At 45.1% G+C, this 14,040-nt stretch overlaps 2 pseudogenes; one reads left to right on the plus strand and one right to left on the minus strand.

Annotated features, from left to right (window-relative positions):
- Nucleotides 1-9,315: 9,315 nt before the first annotated feature.
- LOC123843768 (single-strand selective monofunctional uracil DNA glycosylase-like) lies at nucleotides 9,316-10,302 on the minus strand (annotated as a pseudogene).
- Nucleotides 10,303-13,563: 3,261 nt separating this feature from the next.
- LOC123851595 (U6 spliceosomal RNA) lies at nucleotides 13,564-13,657 on the plus strand (annotated as a pseudogene).
- The last annotated feature ends 383 nt before the right edge of the window (nucleotides 13,658-14,040 follow it).

Genomic DNA, 14,040 nt, shown 5'->3' on the forward strand with positions numbered 1-14,040 from the left:
AAAGAGTGTTTAATATTCTCATTGGAAAAGTCCACTCCCCGAGTGCCTGGCCGGCTCAGCCCGTGGAGAGTGCGACTCTTGCTCTCCGCCCCGAGTTCGAGCCCGAGGCTGGGGTAGAGAGTACTTTTAAGCAGGCTTCCCGCCGAGCAGGGAGCCCGATGCGGGGCTCGATCCCAGGACCCTGGGACCATGACCTGAGCCGAAGGCAGACGCTTAACGACGGAGCCACCCAGGCGCCCCTAGAGAGCACTTTTATTTTTTATTTTTATTTATTTATTTTTTAAGATTTTATTTATTTATTTGAGAGAGAGAGAATGAGAGACAGAGAGCATGAGAGGGAGGAGGGTTAGAGGGAGAAGCAGACTCCCCGCCGAGCAGGGAGCCCGATGCGGGACTCGATCCCGGGACTCCAGGATCATGACCTGAGCCGAAGGCAGTCGCTTAACCAACTGAGCCACAGAGGCGCCCCTAGAGAGCACTTTTAAAAAAAGAAAGGCCATGCTGCTCAGAAGTTTTTCAGAAAACAAAGAACTGTATCGGAGATATTTCTACATTTCCATGTTTATATTTACATAAATGTTTTTATAAAATTGGGTTCACTTCTACATATTATTTCAAAATTTTATCTGTTCACTTTTTTATTATTGAAGTGTTCTATTCGTTTCAGCTGTACAATACATCATTCAAAAATTCTATATATTACTCTGTGTTCATCAGGGTAAGTGGAGTCAGCATCTGTCACCAAACAATATTATTACAATATTATTGACTCTATTCCTTATGCTGTACTTTTCATCTCCGTGACTTATTTATTTTGTAACTGGAACTTTGTACCTCCTGATCCCCTCTTATCTATTTGTACATATCATTTTGGATGGTACTGTTACACAAGATGTAGTTTTCCAGTAACTATAACTCGTGAAGGCATATTTTACAATTTTAAAATAAAAATGTAATAATCAGGGGCGCCTGGGTGGCTCAGTCGTTGGGCATCTGCCTTCGGCTCAGGTCATGATCCTGGGGTCCTGGGATCGAGCCCCGAATTGGGCTCCCTGCTCTGCGGGGAGTCTGCTTCCTCCTCTCCCTCTCCCCCTGCTTGTGTTCCCTCTCTCGCTGTGTCCTTCTCTGTCAAATAAATAAATAAAATCTTTTTTAAAAATGTAATAATCACAATGAAGAAATTAGAAATACAGAAAATATTTCAAATCTCAAATTTCTAGAAATATATCCAGTATTATTGGCTTTATTTGCATAATTTCAGATTCTATTTACATACACTCATTCAATTATATCTAATATATGTGAGCAGGGATACAAAATGCCCAGGGTTCATCAGTATAATCCATATAATACTCATCATTCATCTTGTAAGATATATTTAAGTGTATATGTAAGCATATTTATAAACAATACACATTTTTTCTTTTATACAATTAAGACCGTGTCACATACAGTGTTCATGCCTGCAATTCATCATTTATCCCACGCCCCATATTATGACAATGTCCCTTATAGTTGTTCTCAAAGTGCCTATTTATTTTTTATAGATTAAAAAAGTGTTTATTCTAATTGGAAATTCAACACATTCATTTACAAAGTTTAGAAAAGTTAGAAATGATTTAATAAGCAAATAATTTACATATTTAAAAATTTTAGGTGCAAGGGGCACCTGGCGGGCTCAGTCAGTGGAGCGTGTGACTCTTGATCTGAGGGGTGTGAGTTCAAGCGTGACCCTCCCCCCCCCCCGTTTGGGTGTAGAGATTACTTAAAAATAAAATCTTTAGGGGAGCCTGGGTGGCTCAGTCCGTTAAGCGACCTGCTCTTGATTTCAGTTCAGGTCAGATCCCAGGGTTGTGAGATTGAGCCCTGTGTCAGGCTCCATGCTCAGTGGGAGTCTGCTGGATATTCTTTCCTTCTACTTCTCCCCCGCCATTTTCTAAAATAAATAAATAAATCTTTAAAATAAAATAAAATAAAACCTTTTTTTAACTTTTTTAAAGATTTTATTTTATTCATTTATTTGAGAGAAAGAGCACAAGCAGGGGAAGGGGAGAGGCAGATTCCCCATTGAGAGGGGGAGTCCCATGTGGGGCTCCATCCCAGGACCCTGAGATCATGACCTGAGCTGAAGGCAGACCCTTAACTGACTGAGCCACCCAGTCGACCCTAAAATAAAATCTGTAAAAAATAAATACATAGGGGTGCCTGGCTGGCTCAGTCGGTGGAGCATGTGACTCTTTTTTTTTTTTTTTTTAAGATTTTATTTATTTATTTGAGAGAGAGAGCACATGAGAGGAGGAAGGGTCGGGAGGGTCAGAGGGAGAAGCAGGCTCCCTGCCGAGCAGGGAGCCTGATGCGGGACTCGATCCCGGGACTCCAGGATCATGACCTGAGCCGAAGGCAGTCGCCTAACCAACTGAGCCACCCAGGCGCCCCAAGAGCATGTGACTCTTGATCTCAGGGTTGTGAGTTCAAACCCCATGTTGGGTGTGGAGCCTTAAATAAAATAAAATATAAAATAAAATTTATAAATTCATTTCAGTTTAGGCTTTTATAATATTTCTATTTCATATAAAAGTGGAATTATTTTCTACAGTTTCTTTTTAAAGATTTTATTTATTTATTTGACAGAGAGAGAGCACAAGCAGGGAGCACAGCAGAGGGAGAGGGAGAAGCAGGCTCCCCGCTGAGCAGGGAGCCCAATGTGGGGCTCGATCCCAGGACCCTGGGATCATGAACTGGGCTGAAGGCAGACGCTTAACTATCTGAGCCACCCAGGCGCCCCTATTTTCTACAGTTTTATAGAATATTTCTCCATCACGTTACGATCATTACTCATAAGTTTGTATTCCCAGAATTATCCAAAAAATAAAGGCTTAAACAGGCTAATCCTATTCTTCAGACCCAATGACTTTTTAACTTAATCAGCAGCCATGATTTTTTTTTTTTTTTTTTTAAACTTTGCTTTCTTTTTTTTTTTTTTTTTTTTAAAGATTTTTATTTATTTGACAGAGAAAGACACAGTGAGAGAGGGAACACAAACGGGGAGTGGGAGAGGGAGAAGCAGACTCCCTGCCGAGCAGGGAGCCCGATGCGGGACTCGATCCAGGGACTCCAGGATCATGACCTGAGCCGAAGGCAGTCGCTTAACCAACTGAGCCACCCAGGCGCCCTCAGCAGCCATGATTTAATTCAATCTATATGTACATTTGTTTCACTTCCTGGATTGATTTAGGGGTTTTTATTCCATTTTTTCTCCCAATGCCTTGGAAGTTATATTTTCTATTCTTATTATTTTAATCTTTATATAGAATTCTTTTCAAACTTAAACTTACCTACATTTTCTTTTCTTTTCTTTTAGAAGATTTTCTGGGGCACCTGGGTGACTCAGTCTTTAGGCTTCTGCCTTCTGCTCCGGTCATGATCCCAAGGTCCTGGGATCGAGCCCCGCATCGGGCTCCCTGCTCAGCGGGCAGTCTGCATCTCCCTCCCCCCCTGCTTGTGTTCCCGCTTCTCACTGTGTCTCTGTCAAATAAATAAATAAAATAAAATAAAAAGATTTTCTTTTATTTTTTAAAAAATTTTAAAGATTTTTATTTATTTATTTGTCAAAGAGAGAGAGCATGAGCAGGGGGTAGAGGAAGAGGCAGAGGGAAAAGCAGACTCCCCAGTGAGCCAGGAGCCCGATGTGGGGCTCAGTCCCAGGACCCTGGAATCATGACCGGAGCCAAAGGCAGATGCTTACCCAACTGAACTACCGAGGAGCCCCAAACCTACATTTTTTTTTAAAGATTTTACTTATTTATTTGACAGAAAGAGAAACAGCGAGAGGGAACACAAGCAGGGGGAGTGGGAGAGGGAGAAGCAGGCCCCCTGCGGAGTAGGGATCCCAATGCAGGGCTCGATCCCAAGACCCCGGGATCATGACCCGAGCCGAAGGCAGATGCTTAATGACTGAGCCACCCAGGCGCCCCCAAACCTACATTTTTTTTTAAAAGATTTTATTTATTTATTTGAGAGAGAGAGAATGAGAGACAGAGAGCATGAGAGGGGGTAGGGTCAGAGGGAGAAGCAGGCTCCCTGCCGAGCAGGGAGCCCGATGCGGGACTCAATCCTGGGACTCCAGGATCATGACCTGAGCCGAAGGCAGTCGTTTAACCAACTGAGCCACCCAGGCACCCCCAAACCTACATTTTTAAAAAAAGATTTTATTTATTTATTTTGACAGAGAGAGACAGTGAGAGAGGGAACACAAGCAGGGGGAGTGGGAGAGGGAGAAGCAGGCTTCCTACTGAGCAGGGAGCCCGATGCGGGGCTCGATTCCAGGACTCTGGGATCGTGACCTGAGCCTAAGGCAGACGCTTAATTACTGAGCCACCCAGGCGCCCCAATCCTACATTTTCTTAACAATAACTAAAGTTAATAAATTATTGTCCATTTTAAGAAATTTTTATTTTTATTTATTTTAAGATTTTATTTATTTGAGAGAGAGAGAGCACTTGAACAGTGGAGAGGAGCAGAAGGAGGAGCAGACTCCCCGCTGAGCAGGCAGCCTGACATGGGGCTGATCCCAGGATTCTGGGATCATGCCTGAGCCCAAGGCAGGCCCCCAGGTGCCCCTATGTGCTCTTTTTTTTTTTAGTAATCTCTACACCCACCTTTTGTCTGGAATCAGCATCTTCCAGTAATTCACCAAAATGATCAACACAAAGGGAAAGAGGAGAGGTACCTGCTATATGTTCTCTAGCCCTTTTAGAAAACATGGAGCTGTTCCTTTGGCCACATAGATGCAAATTTACGAGAAAGGTGATATTGTGGACATCAAGAGAATGGGCACTGTTCAAAAAAGAAGCCCCCCAAATGTTACTGTGGCAAAACTGGAAATCTACAATGCTACCCAGCATGCTGCTGGCATTCTTACAAACAAGTTAAGGGCAAGATTCTTGCCAGGAAAATTAATGTAAGCATTGAGCATATTAAGCCCTCAAAGAGCGGAGATAGTTTCCTGCAGGCATGAAGGAAAATGATCAGAAAAAGAAGGAAGCCAAAGAGAAAGGTACTTGGATTCAACGGAAGTGCCAGCCTGCCCCATCCAGAGAAACACACTTAGAACTGATGGAAAGGAGCCTGAGTTGTTGGAACCCATTCCCTATGAATTCATGGCATGATACATGTAAAAAAAAAACGGGGGGGGCACCTGCCTTCGGCTCAGGTCATGATCCCGGGGTCCTGGGATCGAGCCCCGCATCGGGCTCCCTGCTCGGCGGGGGGTCTGCTTCTCCCTCCCCCACCCCCCTGCTTGTGTTCCCTCTTTCGCTGTCTCTCTCTGTCAAATAAATAAAATCTTTAAAAAGAAAAGACCTCAAGATTGTACAAAAAAAAAAAAAGTAATCTCTACACCCAACATGGGGCTTGACCTCACAACCCCAAAATCAAGAGATGCATGCTCTTCCAACTGAGCCAGTCAGGCAGCCCTCTTTTTTTTAAATTGTAGTTGACATATTAGCTTCAGGTGTTCGACATGGTGATTCAACAACTGTATACACCGTGAAATGCTCACTACGGTGGGTATAATCACCATGCATCACCACACCCAGTTATTACAATAGTATTGTTTTTTAAAGTTTTTATTCACTTATTTAAGTAATCTTTACACCCAGTGTGGGGCTCCATCTACCCACCCTGAGATCAAGAGTCACACACTTCACCGACTGAGCCAGCCCAGAGCCCTGACAATGTTATTGACTAGATTTCTTGTGCTGTACTTTTCATCCCCGTGACTTCCTTATTTTATAACTGGAAGTTTGTACCTCTTGATCCCCATCCCCTATTTCACCCATTCCCACCCCCCTGCCCTCTGGCAACCATCAATTTGTTCTCTGCATTTATGAGTCTTTCTCTCTCTCTCTCTCTCTCTTTTTTATTGCCTGCCTTTTTTCCCCAATGTATTTATTTGTAAGTAAGTAATCTCTACACCCAACGTGGGGCCCGAGCTCAGGATCCCAAGATCAGGAGTCCACACGCTCCACCGACTGAGCCAGCTAGACGCCCCTATTTCCTGCTTTTGAAAAGCTTAATGTATCACTTTGCTTTAACAAGAAAAGATTCATCGGGACCACAGGATACTGAAGGTTAACTGGGCAGTGATATAGACCTAGGTTTAAAACAGCTTTTAAAGAAACTACTACAATCAGTCACGTAAGAAGTATTTATTGAGTATTTACTATGTGCCTGGCCCTGTTCTACGGACTGTAGACATCAAAGGAAAAACTGCTCTAATATTCTGCATTCAACTGAATGAGAAATGAGATACCACGGTGATCCATATTCTTACAAATTTAATCTGGTTTTTTTTCTGAACTTTTTCAGGATTTTTTTTTCTTTTGATCCTTGTTCTCTCGAAGTTTCACTACTATTTCGATGGCTCGGAGAAAGCATCAAGCTAAGTGGACTAGAAATGTCAGGATTGGGGCGGCTGGGTGGCTCAGTTGTTAAGCGTCTGCCTTCGGCTCAGGTCATGGTCCCAGGGTCCTGGGATCGAGCCCCGCATCGGGCTCCCTGCTCCACGGGAAGCCTGCTTCTCCCTCTCCCACTCCCCCTGCTTGTGTTCCCTCTCTTGCTGTCTCTCTCTCTGTCAAATAAATAAATCAAATCTTTAAAAAAAAAAAAGAAAAATCAGGACTACCAGAGCAGATGGTGGAAGAAGGGTCAAAGATGAAGGCCTGCTGGACTGAGTCTATGATGTGGATCTGGGAAATCCCCACAAAAACCCACTGAGGACGATGTCCCCTGCGAGGGCCCAAGGGATCCTCTGTTCACCAAAGTGATAAGGAATGCCTTGGTGAGGGGCCCCCGCATCACTAACAGGATGGATGGTGGCGCTCCTCTGTCAGCCATGGCCAGTGGGCGCCAGTCAAGGAAGGAGGTGGATGGTGGGGCTGGGTGGGGAGTAAGGGGAACAAGAAGGGCCTTGGGATCAGCCTGGGGTGCTCCACCCACCCTTCAGGTTGCCCAACACGAAGGTCCATGAGGGGTTCAAGATCAACAAAAACATCTACTCTCTTTTTTTAAAAGATTTTATTTTTTATTTTTTTATCTTTATTTTTATTTTTTTTTAAGATTTTATTTATTTATTTGACAGAGAGAGACACAGCGAGAGAGGGAACACAAGCAGGAGGAGTGGGAGAGGGAGGAGCAGGCTTCCTGCTGAGCAGGGAGCCCAATGCGGGGCTCGATCCCAGGACCCCGGGATCATGACCTGAGCCGAAGGCAGACGCTTAACGACTGAGCCACCCAGGCGCCCCTATTTTTTATTTTTTTTTAAAGATTTTATTTATTATGTTGACCATCTTTTTATCTTTTTTTTTTTTAAGTAGGCTCCACGCCCAACATGGGGCTCAAAGTCACAACCCTTAGATCAAGAGTCATTGGATGCTCTACCCACTGAGCCAGCCAGGCACCCCAGTGTTGACCATCTTTTTATGAGCTTGTTTGCCATCCTTATAATCCCTTTGGTGACGTATCTATTCAAATCTTTTCCCCATTTAAAAAAAATTAGGCTTAAAAATATAAAAAAAAATTAGGCTTCTTTTCTTTTTTTTTTTAATTTTACTAATTTTTTTGACAGACAGAGATGGAACACAAGCAGGGGGAGTGGGAGAGGAAGAAGCAGGCTTCCCACTGAACAGGGAGCCCAATGCGGGGCTCGATCCCAGGACCCTGGGATCATGACCCGAGCCGAAGGCAGATGCCCAAGGATTGAACCACCCAGGCGCCCCAATAAATAAAATCTTAAAAAAAAAAATCGGGCGCCTGGGTGGCTCAGTTGGTTAAGCGACTGCCTTCGGCTCAGGTCATGATCCTGGAGTCCCGGGATCGAGTCCCGCATCAGGCTCCCTGCTTGGCGGGGAGTCTGCTTCTCCCTCTGACCCTCCTCCCTCTCATGCTCTCTGTCTCTCATTCTCTCTGTCTCAAATAAATAAATAAAAAATCTTTAAAAAAAAAATCGGGGCGCCTGGGTGGCTCAGTCGTTAAGCGTCTGCCTTCGGCTCAGGTCATGATCCCAGAGTCCTGGGATCGAGCCCCACATCGGGCTCCCTGCTCGGCAGGAAGCCTGCTTCTCCCTCTCCCACTCCCCCTGCTTGTGTTCCTGCTCTCGTTATCTCTCTCTGTCAAATAAATAAATAAAATCTTTAAAAATAAAAAAAAAATCTTGTTTCTTGGTTTTTCTCTCTCTCTCTGCCCTTTGCTCATTTGTCTGTTTCTTAAATTCCACATGAGTGAAGTCATATGGTATCTGTCTTTCTCTGACTGACTTACTTAACTTAGCATAATATTCTCTAGCTCCAACCATGTGATTGCAAATGGCAAGATTTCATTCTTTCTTATGGCTGAGAAATATATATATATAAACCACTTCTTCTTTATCCATTCATCTATTGTTGGATACGTGGGGGGCTTCCATATCTTGGCTATTGTAGATAATGCTGTTATAAACATAAGGGTGCATGTATTCCTTTGAATTAGTGTTTTTATATTCTTTGGGTAAATACCCAATAGAGCGATTACTAGAAGGCAGTTCTGTTTTTGATTTTTCGAGGAACCTCCATACTGTTTTCCAGAGCGACTGCACCAGTTTGCATTCCCACTGACAGTGCACGAGGGTTCCTTTTTCTCTACATACTTGCCAATACTTGTCTCTTTTGTTTTTGGTTTTACCCATTCTGACAGGTGTGAGGTGATATCTCATTGTAGTTTTGATTTGTATTTTCTTGATGATGAGTGATGTTGAACAGCTTTTCATGTGTCTGTTGGTCATCTGGATGCTTTCTTTGGAGAAATGTCTGTTCATGTCTTCTGCCCATTTTTTAAATTGGATTAATTGGTTTTTGGGTGTTGAGTTGTATAAGTTCTTTATATATTTTGGATAAGAGCCCAATATTGGAAAAAAAAAAAAAGAACCCTATATTGGGTATGTCACTTGCAAATATCTTCTCCCATTCTGTAGGCTGCCTTTTAGTTTTTTTAAAAGATTTTATTTATTTATTTGACAGAGAGACACAGCGAGGGAGGGAACACAAGCAGGGGGAGTGGGAGAGGGAGAAGCAGGCTTCCTGCTGAGCAGGGAGCCCGATGCGCGGCTCGATCCCAGGACCCTGAGATCATCACCTGAACCCAAGGCAGGCGCTTAACGACTGAGACACCCAGGCACCCCTTTTTTTTCTTTTAAAGATTTTATTGATTGATTGATTGATTTGAGAGAGAGAGCACGAGTGGGTGGAGGGGCAGAGGGAAAGGGAGAGGGAGAAGCAGACTCTCTGCTGAGCGGAGAACCTGAGAGATCATGATCTGAGCCAAAGGCAGCCGCTTAACCAACTGAGCCACCTAGGTGCCCCGGTTTAGGAGTTTTTAATGCTTGGAATGAAAAATCACAGGCTGGGTTTTCATAAAGTTATTGGTCCATCTCTGGCAGGGCAAGGATCTGCCCTCATCCAGCAAGGTCTTCGAAGTGGGGGGAGCTCCTTCTGTAGCGTGGTACAGTGACGCCCCAACCAGGAGGCAAAAAAGCAAGAAGTATAAGGAGCACCCACCTGCCAGGCCCAGGCACGACACAAGGCACTTTCAAGTGTTCTCTTACTTAATCCCCACACCTACCCCATGAGGTAGGGATCCCCGTTTTACCGATGAGGATCCTGAGGCTTGGAGGGGTTCATCAAATTTGTCCAAAGTCATAAAGTTCACAAAGTCATCAAGTCTCAAAGCCGAGATGAAGAAAGCCAGGTCTTCTGGTCTTCCCCACTCTGCCACGCTGAATTCTTTCTCTGATCCAGCCTCAGTGTCCCCTAAGAGGTTCACTCTTAGCATCCGTATCCCTCGCTTTGTCCTGGTCCCTCTGACTGAGGGCACTCCAGTCCCAGCACTGGTTGCTTCGGGTGCTCTTGGGGCGGGGTCAACACAGGTCCCCCAATGCTCAACCGGTCCTGGACTATGCTCACTTCCCCAAAGGGCACCCCAGTCTGGGCCATGCCAACGGGCCCAGGGTTCATGCCCAGGAAGAGCACTTCTTTGGGGCCCTGGCAGTACCAGGTCACCTAGCTGCGGTGAGGCTCCCACACATACTCCGCAGGATTGTAGATGATGCCCACAGGCTCTGAGAATTGCAGTTGGCTCAGTTCAGCACTAAGCCGCAGCTCCTCCTCCAGGAAGCCCTCAGCCACGCTTTGAGGGCAAGGCTGGGGCTCTATCAGGGCCCTGGGAGGCTCATGGAGGGGCCCCAGTGGATAAGCCTGGGGCACAGCCATGTCACTGCCCCCCTTTTCTTTTTATTTATTTATTGATTGATTTATTGATTTTTTATTTTTTTAATTTTTTAAATTTTTAAAAAATTTTTTTATTTTAAAGGTTTTATTTATTTATTTGACAGAGAGAGACACAGTGAGAGAGGGAACACAAGCAGGGGGAGTGGGAGAGGGAGAAGCAGGCTCCTGGCTGAGCAGGGAGCGGGATGCGGGGCTCGATCCCAGGACCCTGGGATCATGACCTGAGCCGAAGGCAGACGCTTAACGACTGAGCCACCCAGGTGCCCCTCACTGCCCCCTTTTTCAATCCTGTTTAAAACGACCTTCTACCAAGGAGTCTTTCCCGATGGACTCCTCTCCATTTCTACAAGCCTGAGTTCACTCCACGCTCAGCTGCCCACTTTGCACTCCAATTGCTCCTGAGGGTTTGTCCGGCTCTGGGTGTGTTTCCATCATGTCTGGGCCTCCCATGGGGCAGGGATCAAGGTTCTTCTCCCCCATGGGACCTCGGGGTTGACAGAACAGCTTGATCCATCAACCTGTTCTCCGACCCTAGCCTGGTTCAGCTCTCCACCCGGTTTCTGCCTTTTAGTTTTGTTGACTGTTTCCTTCGCTGTGCAGAAGCAATTGTTCCAACACTGTTGAAAAGACTCTCCTACCTCCATCGAATTTCTTTTGCATCTTTGGCAAAAATCAAATGTCAGCATTTGTGTGAGTCTATTTCTGAGCTCCTCTGCCCCATGATATGTGTGTCTGTTCCTTTGCCAGTACCACGCTGTCTGGGGTACTGTAGTTTTGTGGGTGTTTTGTTAAGATTTTATTTATTCATCTGAGACACAGAAATACAGAGAGAAAGAGAGCATGAACAGGGGGAGCGGCAGAGGGAGAGGGAGAAGCAGGCTCCTCGCTGAGCGGGGAGCCCGATGTGGGGCTCGATCCCAGGACCCGGGGATCATGACCTGAGCCGAAGGCAGTCGCTTAACCAACTGAGCCACCCAGGCGCCCCACCCAGGTGCCCATTGTATATTTCTTTGGTTATCAATTCTACATCGGTTTCCAATGCGATTGAATTTTGTTTGTTGACCTTGTACACTGCAACCATGCTAAGCTTATTCATTAGTTCTAGGAGGGGTTTTTTGTTTGTTTTTCTTTTGTAGATTCCTTGAGATTTTCTACGTAGACAGTCTTGTTGTCTGTGAATAGAGGCAGTTTAATTTCTTCCTTTCCAATCTGTATGCCTTTTATCTTTTTTTAAATTTAATTTTTTAAAAATTTATTTATTCATGAGAGTCAGAGAGAGAGAGAGAGAGGCAGAGGAAGAGGGAGAAGCAGGCTCCCCGCCTAGCAGGGCACCTGATGCGGGACTCAATCTCAGGACCCCGGGATCATGACCTGAGCCGAAGGCAGTTGCTTAACCATCTGAGCCACCCAGGCGCCCCTTAGCTTTTTTTTTTTTTTTTTGTAAGCTCTATGCCCAATGTGGGGCCAGAACACTCAGAACCCCATGATCAAGAGTCATTTGCATGCTCCACTGACTTCTAGGCACCCCTTACCTTTTTTTTTTAGAGAGGGAGAGAGAGGGCAGGGAGGGGCAGAGGGAGAGAGAGAATCTCAAGCAGGCTCCATGCCCAGCCATGGGGCTCGATCTCACAACCCTGAGATCATGACCTGAGCCAAAATCAAGAATTGGATGCTTAACCAAAGGAGCCAGCCAGGCACCCCCAAGGTCTTTGTTTTCCCAAGAAGTTCCTGAATGGTCCTTGATTGCTTCAGTTTCTTTTCTATGCTCCAATTCAGCATCATACTAAAGATCAGATGATTTGGAGAAAAATTAATTTGTGCAAAACATAACCAAGGAAGATTTAGTTAAATTATAGGTTTTCTCTCTTTCTTTTTTTTTTTTTTTTTTAAGATTTATTTATTTATTTGGGAGAGAGACAGAGACCATGTGCCGGAGGGGCAGAGGGAGAGGGAAAGAGAATCTCAAGTAGACTCTGAGCTCAGTGCAGAGCCCAACTCGGGGCTCGATCCCATGATCCCGAGATCACGACCCGAGCCAAAACCAAGAGTTGGAAGCCCAACTGACTGCACCACCCAGGTGTCCCTATAGGCTTTATTTCAGCACACTCGGTTGATAATAAAATTTATAATTCAAGTAACATCCAGAGGTCTTTAAGCATTTAATGGTTAGAGACCAAACCTATTTGGGGTAGATCATGGAAATGGCCCTAATTCTCCACTCTTCCCTATATCCATGCCCATGTGCACTGTGACTTCAACAGTTTCTCCCATCAAGAGGTGGTCTACTTTTTCACCCTTTGAATCTCAGCTGCCCTTGGACTTGCTTTGGCCTATAGGACAGTAGCAATGTGATATAAGCAGAGGCTTGAGACAGGCTTACATATGCTGTTTTTGGGAACTCTAAGCCTAGGCTGGACTGCTGGAGCAGGGTTGAGCCAAGCCAACAGAGGCCGCTCTTAGACTTACCCGCCTGCCATCTGCCAGATATGTGAGCAAGGCCATCCTTTACCCTCCAGCCCCAACTGAGAAGGTACCCGAACCACCCAGCTAGCCCACAGAATCATGAGAAATAATTTAAGGTTTATTGTTTTAAGTCACTAAGTTTGGGGACTGTTTGTTATGCAGCAAAAGCCAGCTAATAGGGGCGCCTGGGGGCTCAGATGGTTAAGCATCTGCCTTCAGCTCAGGTCATGATCTCCAGGTCCTGGGATTGAGCCCCGTGTCGGGGCTCAGCAGGGAGTCTGCTTCTCCCTCTCCCACTCCCTCTCGCCTTGCTTGTGCTCTCTCTGTCTTTCTCAAATGAATAAATAAAATCTTTAAAAAGCCAGCTAATAGACAATTCTAGAATGATTTATATAACACCAACATAAAAATGGAAAAAGATATTTTTAAGTAACCCCTTGCTGTCGTTCAAACATCATCAAAAAAATCTTTGCATAGAGCTTCTTTTTGGAAATGAAGGAAAAGTTTATTTCTTTTTTTTAAGATTTTATTTATTTATTTGACAGAAAGACACACAGCGAGAGAGGGAATGCAAGCAGGGGGAGTGGGAGAGGGAGAAGCAGGCCTCCCGCCGAGCAGAGAGCCTGATGATGCGGGGCTCGATCCCAGGACCCTGGGATCACGACCCGAGCCGAAGGCAGACGCCCAACAACTGAGCCACCCAGGCGCCCCTAAATAAAATCTTAAAAAAAAAAATTTAAGGTGTTTGCACTTCAAAAGACACTAAGAAAAGGAACAGGCAGTGCTTGCTTTGGCAGCACATACACTAAAATCGGAGCAATACAGAGAAGATTACCGTGATTGACACACAAATTCGTGAAGTGTTCCATATTTTTACAGAAAAAAAGTAATACCCATTAAAATGATAAAATTAAGGGCTCAAGCCGACAGAGCAAGTGACTCTGTTTTTTAAAACAATTTTTAAAAATATTTTATTTATTTGAGAGAGAGAGAGAGCACAAGCAGGGGGAGCGGCAGGCAGAGGCAGAGGGAGAAGCAGGCTTCCCACCGAGCAGGGAGCCCGATGCGGGACTCGATCCCAGGACCCCAGGATCATGACCTGAGCCGAAGGCAGACGCTTAACCGACTGAGCCACCCAGGCGCCTTCATAGGCTAGTATTCATAGCAGCGTTATTCATAAGAACACAAATCCAGAAACTATCCATATGTCTATTACTGATGAACGGATAAACAAAATGTGGCACCTCCGACACGCAAT

This window comes from Mirounga angustirostris, unplaced genomic scaffold (assembly GCF_029215605.1).
Source record: "Mirounga angustirostris isolate CCGP_5_RB_7025 unplaced genomic scaffold, mMirAng1.0.hap1 SCAF_11, whole genome shotgun sequence".
NCBI lineage: Eukaryota > Metazoa > Chordata > Mammalia > Carnivora > Phocidae > Mirounga > Mirounga angustirostris.